This window comes from Mustela nigripes, chromosome 15 (genome assembly GCF_022355385.1).
Source record: "Mustela nigripes isolate SB6536 chromosome 15, MUSNIG.SB6536, whole genome shotgun sequence".
NCBI classification, from domain to species: Eukaryota; Metazoa; Chordata; class Mammalia; order Carnivora; family Mustelidae; genus Mustela; species Mustela nigripes.
In genome coordinates this window covers 61471689-61481665 of record NC_081571.1, presented here as the reverse complement: position 1 = coordinate 61481665, position 9977 = coordinate 61471689, and the positions used below count along the sequence as shown (strand labels likewise).

The 9977-nt window shown below is 33.2% G+C and overlaps 1 non-coding gene across 1 annotated transcript; it reads right to left on the bottom strand.

Annotated features, from left to right (window-relative positions):
* Positions 1–722: 722 nt before the first annotated feature.
* Positions 723–874, bottom strand: LOC132003050 (small nucleolar RNA SNORA62/SNORA6 family). Its single transcript, XR_009400123.1, has one exon. It is a non-coding gene; the product is annotated as a small nucleolar RNA SNORA62/SNORA6 family (small nucleolar RNA).
* Positions 875–9977: the final 9103 nt, after the last annotated feature.

The following is a 9977-nucleotide window of genomic DNA, read 5'->3' as shown; positions in this document are numbered from 1 at the left end:
AATGGTTGGCTGGTTCAATGGGTTTGATTTTTAGGCTTACAAAGAATATGGAAGAGAAGGTAGTATAAACATTTGTGAGAAAAGAGAAACCAGTTGAATATTCAAACACATATTATGCCATAAATACAACTAACTCTAGTTCTAAAATTTAGTTGCTGGTTTTGATGATGATTCATCTTTTTGCTTAAGGTTTAAAACTATTTTTCCTGACTGTGAGAGCTCTATGAACTGAAGACTTAAACTGTTATTAGCATAAATGTTTTCTTTCCCCATTGAAGTCTTATCACAGGAAATATAATTCTTTCTACCTGAGGCATTACTTGGTAATTAAAGAAAAGTGGTTTCCTAATGCTAATTTCTTTAATAAAAAGGAAATGTATGAACACATTAAATTGAAAATTGTAGTGATAATAAAAGCTGCATTTCACATGCCTCACCTAGAACAATGGCTTTCTTGCTTTCTAAAATAGAAATCTAAAGAGAAGTTATGTTTTTTTCATTTTATTTTCTCATACAATATTTATTCCATGAAAAGACTAGTTGCTTGCTTAATTTTTTTAATTTTATGAGCTTCTTTTTTCTTTAGAACTTTGTAGATTTCCACATACATATTTTGCATGTATTTTGTTAGATTTATTGCTAAGTATTTCATTTCATAAAACTTCAACTTCTTCTTCTTCTTCTTCTTCTTATTCTCCTTCTCCTTCCTTTTTTTTTCTTTTACTTGTAGCAAGACATTACCAAGCCCCACTCATTGGACCAGAGACCCCTGTGGTGTTGGTGAAAGACTTGCCCCTCATGTAGCACACTAGCTACGCTTGTGAGTTCATTAGCCAGCCAGCAGCCTGAACTGTAAGCTTTAATAATGTGCTATATTTTATTTTTTGTGGCAATATGAGTGGTGTTGTATTTTTAATTTCAATGTCAACTTATTTAGTGATAACATATAAGGAAGCAATTATTTTTTTAAACACACACTTTGTATCCTGCAATATTGCTATCATTGCTTATTTGTTCCAGAGTATTTTTGTTATTTGAGATTTTCTACACAGAAATTTGTCATCTCTGAACAAAGGTGATTTCATTTCTTCCTTCCAAATTTGTTTATTTCTTTTCTTGTGTAATAGCATTACCTAGGACATCCAGTAGGATTTTTTTTTTTTTTTAAGATTTATGTATTTCTTTTAGAGAGGAGGGGAAGGGTAGCAAGAGAGGGAGAGAGTCTTAAGCAGATTCTGCACTGAGTGCAGAGGCTTATATAGGGGCTCAGTCTCATGATACTGAGATCATAACCTGAGCTGAAACCAAGAGCCAGACACCTAATCCACCATGCCAATAAAAATCCAATAATATTTTTTAAAAATCCAGTAAGATTTTTAAGCCATGAGTAAACATTTTTGTGTTATTCCTGTTATTCATTAGAAAGCTTCCAGTTTCTCTGGACACCAGGAAACAAAAATGAAGGTTATTGAAGGGAGTGGTGTGGGGAGATGGGGTAACCAGCTGTTGGGTATTAAGGAAGGTGGATGTTGTGGTGCACACGGGGTGTTATATGTAACTAATGAATCACTGAACACTACATCAAAAACTAATGATGTACCATATGTTGGCTAACTGAACATAATAAATAAATATATATAAAAAAAGCTTCCAGTTTCTCAAATCGAATATGATGTTAGCTATGGAGGGTTTTTTTTTTTATGTTATTAGCAAATTGAGAAAGTGTCACACTCCACTGCCTAAGTTCTCTTGTTATTTTGATGATGGTTTTATTATAAGTGCTGGTTGGATTTTGCAAAATGCTTTTTCTGCATGTATTGACATGATCATTTGATTTTTTTCATAACAGCAATAGAAACAAAACAGCATTAATACTATCAGCAATTACAACAATATTTATTAAATAGTTAACATGTTTTGGAACTCGGTTAGTTCCTCTTACATGGCCCATTTTATATAATTATATTATTAAACCAATGTTTAAGATATTACTATCATCTACTTTTTAGAGATAGTCAAATTCAAGTTCATAGATGTTAAGTATCTTGCTCAAGAATCACAAAGCAGTTAAGTGGTGCAATTGTTTATGAATTCAGGTATCCTTGTTTTAGAAGAAACTTCTAGTGACTATACCATTCAAATTTGTATATTTCTGAACAACATATTCATAAGTATTTTTAAATGTTTTATTTACTTTGTATTTATTGATATAGTAGAAATCAGGAGGCCGTTGCATTCTTTATCATTTTTTTAAAAGTTCATGGAATCTTCAATAGCTAGTCAATAATCTAAAGTGAATGAAAAGGAAGAGGTTCTTTATGAGCTGAAACTATCTTATCTGATGGCACATATAAAAGTCACACCACCACCACCACCATTATCACCATCAAAACCTCCACCAGCACCACTACCACTCTGCAAGCTTAAAACCTCCTTGAAAATTAAGCTCGTGAATACTTTATTATCAAGAGACTTTGTAACAAACAAGAGATTGTGAGTGTCTAAATTGATGGTTCATAGTATGATACAACAATTAGCCAAAATTGTGTACTTCTTTTTAGGAAGTAAATAATGATTCTCAAATTTTAAAAGAGGTTTTGAATTTTGTCTTTATTGTCACTTGATTCTGAAAGACATTTTGAAATTTATCATTCTTCTTTTGGAGCATTAGGAATCAAGACTATGGAGGAAATGTTCCAAATTCCTTATTATTATGGTTTAACAAAATTAGAAACTAATTTTGTAAAGATAATTTCATTAAAACAATTCTATATAGATGGGTAAGTCTATATGGGTTACAATAAAATATTGTCTCAACAATGTTCTTTTCTTTGTCTTCTTTCTTTCTTTCTTTCTTTCATTTCTTTTTGAGAGAGAGAAAGAGTGCACAAGTGAGGGAGAAGGGCAGAGTGAGAGGGACAGAGACAATCTTAAGCAGGCTCCACATCTAGCACAGAACCAACTTGGGGCTCAATCCCATGACCCTGAGATCACGACCTGAGCTGGAATCGGGAGTCAGAAGTTTAACCAACTGAGCAATCCCAGCACTCCTAATGTTATTTTCATAAATAAAACTATATATTAATTTTATAATTTAACTCGTGCCTCCCTTATATAGTAAATCAATGTAAATAGATAAATAGCACGATCGTGTGATTTGTAATTGAATTGTAGCTCCATTTCCATCCTCTAATGTTATTTCTAGTATTTCCTCTTTCTTGCTAGATGGTTTTAAGTTGCTAGTCTTGGAGTAAACTGTTGCTTAGGACGCAGATGGCCAAGTGTGACATAGCTCTGCAGAAAACCTTTTACCACACCTTATGGAGGTGTAGAGCTTTAGGGATACTAGTGGAATGTAATAGCATGTGCTGAAATTGTGTTGTCATGGAGAATACTGGCAAAAAAGGCATGGTGTAGAATATCAAGAAGATAAGCAGGTCAAGTTGTAATTACAAAAGAGCAGTTGTTCCAGAGACGCTAGAATGACAGTTCAGTGAGATTTTGTAGCACACAGGTTGGGGAATAAGGCCTGATAATTAGTCACTGATATGAATAGCAGTGATATCTAGGTCACTTTGGGTAGTTTTCTATAATCAACTAAATAATTCATTATGATAATTTGGAAATTATTTTAAGCAAAGCCTGAGAATATAGCAGATAACAGATATTTATTAAACATTAAGGATCCCATTTTCCCATGTTTTACTGAAAAATAATAGTTATAATAACATCAACAACAACTATAAAATTATAAAGTAGGTTTCTTGCTAGAAGTTTATAGACGCATGTGAAATGTTCCAACTTAGGAGTCACAATTCTGAACATCCTTACAATTTAATTGGAAATATAAAATAACGATACACCAGGGTGCCGGGATAGCTCAGTGGGTTGGGTCTCTGCTTTTGGCTCAGGTTGTGGTCTCAGGGTCCTGGGATCAAGTCTCACATGGGAGTCTCTGCTTGGCGGGGAGCCTGCTTCCTCCTCTGTCTCTCTTTTTCTCTCTGCCTGCCTCTCTGCCTACTTGTGATCTCTCTCTGTCAAATAGATAAATAGAATCTTTAATAAATAAATAAATAATAACTATACACCACAAATGTCTTTATTGTAAACTATCTGTATTGATGTAGAGTTCTTCAGGTTCCTGAGCTGTCAACAGATTATCTGCAGAGCCAGTGACTAGGTCCAAACTTTATTAAAAAAAAAAAAAAAAAGTCTCATCACTTATTTTGGAAAATTTCCTCTGTCAAACTATTTATATGAAGTCATGTTGTAAAGATAATGCCTCATTTAAAAGAATGTTGGAGCCCATGGGATTTTACAGGACATGTTCAAGGAATGTATACTTTTCATCATCCCACACTATAATGTGCAACATAATTTCCCTTTGAGAAGATTTAATGAAAACATATTTTGACATTATGATTATGGACATCTGTCTTTGTTTACATTCATCTCAGCTTAATGCAGAAAATGTCAAAGAAAGAATGTAGAGTGAAAATTGTGTATCTTTCAGTTTTACTTTCATTGCTTAGCACAAAGGGATAAAAACAGCATTGTGCTTCTTGTGTGGTAAGAGTTTTGCTAATGGATGTATAAAGCAAACATAGCTGAAAGGAAATGTTTTATTGCTCCATTCTGGACCATGTGGATTTTTGTTGCTCTTGTTTTTATTTTGTTGTTTTTGTTATTATTATTGTTTAAAGAATACTTAATTTGAAATTTCTGGAACTTCACAAAAATTTGGATTTGTACCAACACAAAACTTTGTCTTAAAACATACTATGATTTTGCTTATTCTCTTGCCAAGCAAAAGAAGTTACACATGTTTGGATATCCCTGGAAAAGCCAGAGAACTGAAAATAAGGAGGAAACTTATTTTATTCAAACTATTTTAATATTTTGTCACTTTACAATAAGAAAAATAAATTTAAAAATATATGTATTTTTCAGAGATTAAATATAACTATTCATTCTCTAAACTTGTTCAAATTAAAAATTAATACTCTTTTAACAGAGACTACTTATAATACTAGGTACCAGCATTTACACTTTGTTTTAATCAGATAAAATGATCCAATAATTCTTTTCTTATGTATATGCTTCAAAAATCAGATTGTCTTTTTAACTGATTCTTTTTTCCTACTAGACAATCCAAAATCCAAAATAGATAGCATAACAGAGTTTACAGTATTTATATTTTAATCTAGAAGATGCAACCAAATTGTGTTTACAAATGTGTACTTATTAATTTGCAAATCTTTCTTTTTCATAGATTTCAATGGCATAACTTTATAGATTGAAATACTGGTAAATATAGAGGAGGTAACTTTTGAACTGCTGTACTGAAATTTGACCAAGTCTTCAAGCTGACCATGTTAATATTTCATGCAATAAAAGATTTTATTATGAATAAACAATTTTTCTAATTTAGAAATAACTGATTCATGTTCTCTTGTGCAAAATAAGGCATAAGTTCTCTTATACCAAACCCACTCATGCATTTTTCCCTCTATTTAACCTACCAGTATTGTTTGCCACACAGTAAAGTCAATGCTTGTTGTTTATATTACTGTTTCTATCTATAAACATATGGTTAACAGCTAAGAAATGCTGATTAGTGCTAAGAGCAAACAGCAGCATCAGCCTCACCTGGCAGCTTTTCAGTTGGGGTATATCCCTGAAATTTGAATCAAAGTCTACATTTTAACAAGATTTTCCTGGTGCATTTTTAAAGATTCTGACTTAGCAAATCTTGACTGAGACTTGAGATACTGGATATCTAAAAACATCTCAAATGATGCCAGAGCCACTGACCCTCCAACCAACCTTTGTGGCAAGAATGTCAGGAACCATGGTTATATTTTTCATTTGTTGTACAACAAAAGAAAGAACATTTGTGTTTCCCACAGTTGACATTATCTCTCTTTTATTCCTTTTTAAAAATAAATAGCTATCATTTATTCAGCTTTTTACTTTCTGGTAGAACTCAACATTTCCTATATAGTCAAACACACCAAATAATAAATTTTTTCCCCCATTACTTTAGGAAAAGAACCGTTGGAGTTCCACATGCATCTTCCTGTTCTGATGGAGATTGATTGATCTCTACTTTAGATACTGTAGTCCTGGGTCGCCCTTTATTAATCTAATGTGCTGAACTACAGATTTGTGGGACCCAGTATGAAATAAATGTATAGAGCCCTCTTTGTTTTAATACATTTTTGAGCAGTTTTAAGCTCATAGCAAAACTGATCAGAAATGGAGAGATTTCTTAGACAACCTCTGCTCTCATTATACAGTGCCTCCTCCATAACGGTACATCCCCCACCAGAATAGTGCATTTGTGACAATCACTGAACCTATATGGACACATTATTATCACTTAGAGTCCATAATTTATGCTACGTATCATTCTTTCTGTTGTATATTCTCTGGGTTTTGACTAATGTATAATGACCTGTAACTGTCATGATCATAGCACAATGAGTTATTTCATGCCCTCAAAATCCTCCATACTCCATGATTTCATCCCTCTTCCCATACTCCAATCGCTAGAAAGCAATGATCTTTTTATTGTCTCTATAATTTTACCTTTTCCAGAATGTCATCTAGTTGGAATCTTGCAAAATCTCAAAAATAAAATTATTCTGGTTCTATTAGAGCAATATTTTTCTTGCATTATAATCATTTAGATTATATGAACATTATTTTTCTAAGTTAATTATAATGCTCAAATATCATTAAGTGTTTTTAATGGAATAATCTGAAATGACCATTTCAACCACTTTATCATATTAAATATATAGGGTTGGTAGGGAAATATTAAAAATTCCTGCCCAATCAAGACAGACACTGATCTTAAACAAGCTATAGGTAGATTCAGCTATAGGTACGTACATCTATGGGTCCAACATTTAAAAAAAAGTGTCCGTTTAGTGAATTAGGAGTAATTTAAAAGAGAATGTTTTCAATAGTGGTCTTGGAATACTGAAATATATGCATTCGTAAAGCGTCGAGGAGACTTAAATAAAAAGCTCAGATATGCATTTCTTGGAAACCCATATATTATAAGTTTACTGTGGTGTAGTCTATATTTCTCCTGGACTCCATACCCTAACCATGAGAACAATTTATGCACCTGTGGCACTCAAAGTTAATTTGCTAATAAATGATGTAATTGTTAATATGTTCCTAAAGTAACAATAAAACAATCACATTTAACTAAATGTATAAAATGAATGTTACATTTCTTTTTTAATTTTTGCCCTTTTAAGAAAAATTTAAACCTGTATTACATAACCAAAACCCCCTTATTTTGCTCATTTTCACTCTTTAAGCCAGTTTTATTATAAAGTAAATGGCAAATTTCTAAATGGCTGAAATTGTTTATTCAATTCTACTATGACCAAAAGAATTAAACAAAAAATGTCATCACAATCTATGGAACATGATAATATATTACTATCTTTTAGCTATACATTATTTCACTGTATGTTTCTATCTGTTTCACAGTTAAAGCAAATGTTAATGATATACTGGTACATCCTTAAGAGCCCCTAAATTCCGTACAATATATCACTATTATTTTTATTTTTGACTTTATCTATGGCAAATTCCTGAGACTGGCTCCACATTCCTTAAAAATATGAACTGAAACACCTTCGCAGTTACAGTGAATACAAGTGGCCTCTTTACCATGGTAGTCTCGGTAAAATCTTTTACTTGGCAGATAACTTCTCCACAAGTGTTCCAACAGGAGCAGGGGGAAGTAAGATTTTCAGGCATAGCATCAGAAATTACATAGCATCACTTCTGATGCATTCTCTTGGTGATGCAGAGGAAGAGGACAGAGACCCCACCTTTTTTGTATGAGAAACATCTAAAAAGTCTGGATCATAGGACTCTAAAACCCCTTTTCTAGGCACAGATGCAGCACCTCACAGATCTGAATTCCAGTTCTTCATGGCCCCTTTTCTAAACTTCAATGTTTTAATAATCCCATTCTCCTCCCTTTGGTTCCCCCAATCCCGAGGGGCAGGCTAATCATATCTATTTACTTTTATAGTTACCTAACTCAAAATTTAATACCAAGTTAAGAACTGTTAACACTAAATGTCTTAAGTTAAAATAACTGTTGTGGTTTTTGCCTTCTCATTTAACACAAACTACATACAAAAAGGAAACATTTCAGGGCACTGAGTGGCTCAGTGGGTTAAGCTTCTGCCATAGGCTCAGGTCATGATCTCAAAGTCCTGGGATTGAGCCCCACATCTAGCTCTCTGCTCAGTAGGAAGCCTGCTTCCCCTCTCTCTCTGCCTGACAACTTGTGATCTCTCTCTCTCTGACAAATAAGTAAATAAAATCTTTAAAAAAGGAAAAGTAAATATTTGGAGACAAATGGAAACCAACTAAGCCAATAATGTAAAAATAAATAATGAAATATTTCAATCTGCTTCTGAAGAATTTAATCATATCTGGATGTATTGATATTTTAAAGAAAAATTATTTTATATGAAATGCATAATTTCATCAAAGACTAACTATTGAGTTGTTTTCACTATGTTTCAAGTTTAGGATATCTTAGTCTTAAAAATAACCCTATATTAAATTGCAATGCAGAATACTACTTTAGCTAAAATATAGAGATATATAGGAATTAATAAACTATGTAAATAGTTAATTGTAAGAATTTTTATAAGAATTTTTGTGGATGAAAATTTTCACTGTGATTATACCAAATTTTGATCCTATTGTTGGATGAAGAATGTTTACTATATATTATACATATATATGTGTGTATGTGCATGATTTATATATACACATATCATGACAATTATTTCAATATGCACATTAATGCATGCATAAGTACATTATTCTCTTTATAGTATTTATCTTTAAATATGGTATTGATTGATTTTCCTCAAATTGTGTTTAAGTAGGGCGACTGGGTGGCTCAGTGGGTTAAGCCGCTGCCTTCAGCTCAGGTCATGATCTCAGGGTCCTGGGATTGAGTCTGGCATCAGGCTCTCTGCTCAGCAGGGGGCCTGCTTCCCTTCCTCTCTCTCTGCCTGCCTCTCTGCCTACTTGATATCTCTCTCTGTCAAATAAGTAAATAAAATCTTTAAAAAAAAATTGTGTTTAAGTATATAATTATAGTTTTTTACTTGTTTGCTGAAATTAAGTTTTTCCATTCCTTAAAACATACCAATCCATAGTAGCTCCCAAACTCATAACTATCAGTAAACGTCTTTAAGCTTTGACATTTTCATGATTTGGGTTTTTTTTTTTTTAAACCGTTTTTTCCTCCCGAGTTTAAAATTCTTGGTAAACATGTTTTGTTTTTAAGATTTTATTTATTTATTTGACAGACAGAGATCACAAGTAGGCAGAGAGGCGGGCAGAGAGAGAGGAGGAAGCAGGCTCCCCTCTGAGCAGAGAGACCGATGTGGGGTGATCCCAGGACCCTGGGATCGTGACCTGAGCCAAAGGCAGAGGCTTTAACCCACTGAGCCACCCAGGCGCCGCTCTTGGTAAACATTTGACCTTGAGTACATAGACCTCTAATCTTAACCTCATCTTCCAGAATTCTAAATTCCTTCATTATTAGCACCAAAAAAATCACACTTTCCTTAACTAAAATTAGAAAATTGTACTGTGGATTTCTTTGCTTTTCTCTATCCCAGTGATATAATGGATCAAAATATGATGAGACAAGATGGGATTGGGAGGGAGACAAACCATAAGTGACTCTTAATCTTACAAAACAAACTGAGGGTTGCTGGGGGGAGGGGGTTTGGGAGAAGGGGGTGGGATTATGGACTTTGGGGAAGGTATGTGCTTTGGTGAGTGCTGTGAAGTGTGTAAACCTGGTGATTCACAGACCTGTACCCCTGGGGATAAAAATACATGTTTATAAAAAAATAAAAAATTTAAAAAAATATGATGAGACAGGGAAAAAGAAATGTTAGCATAGTCTC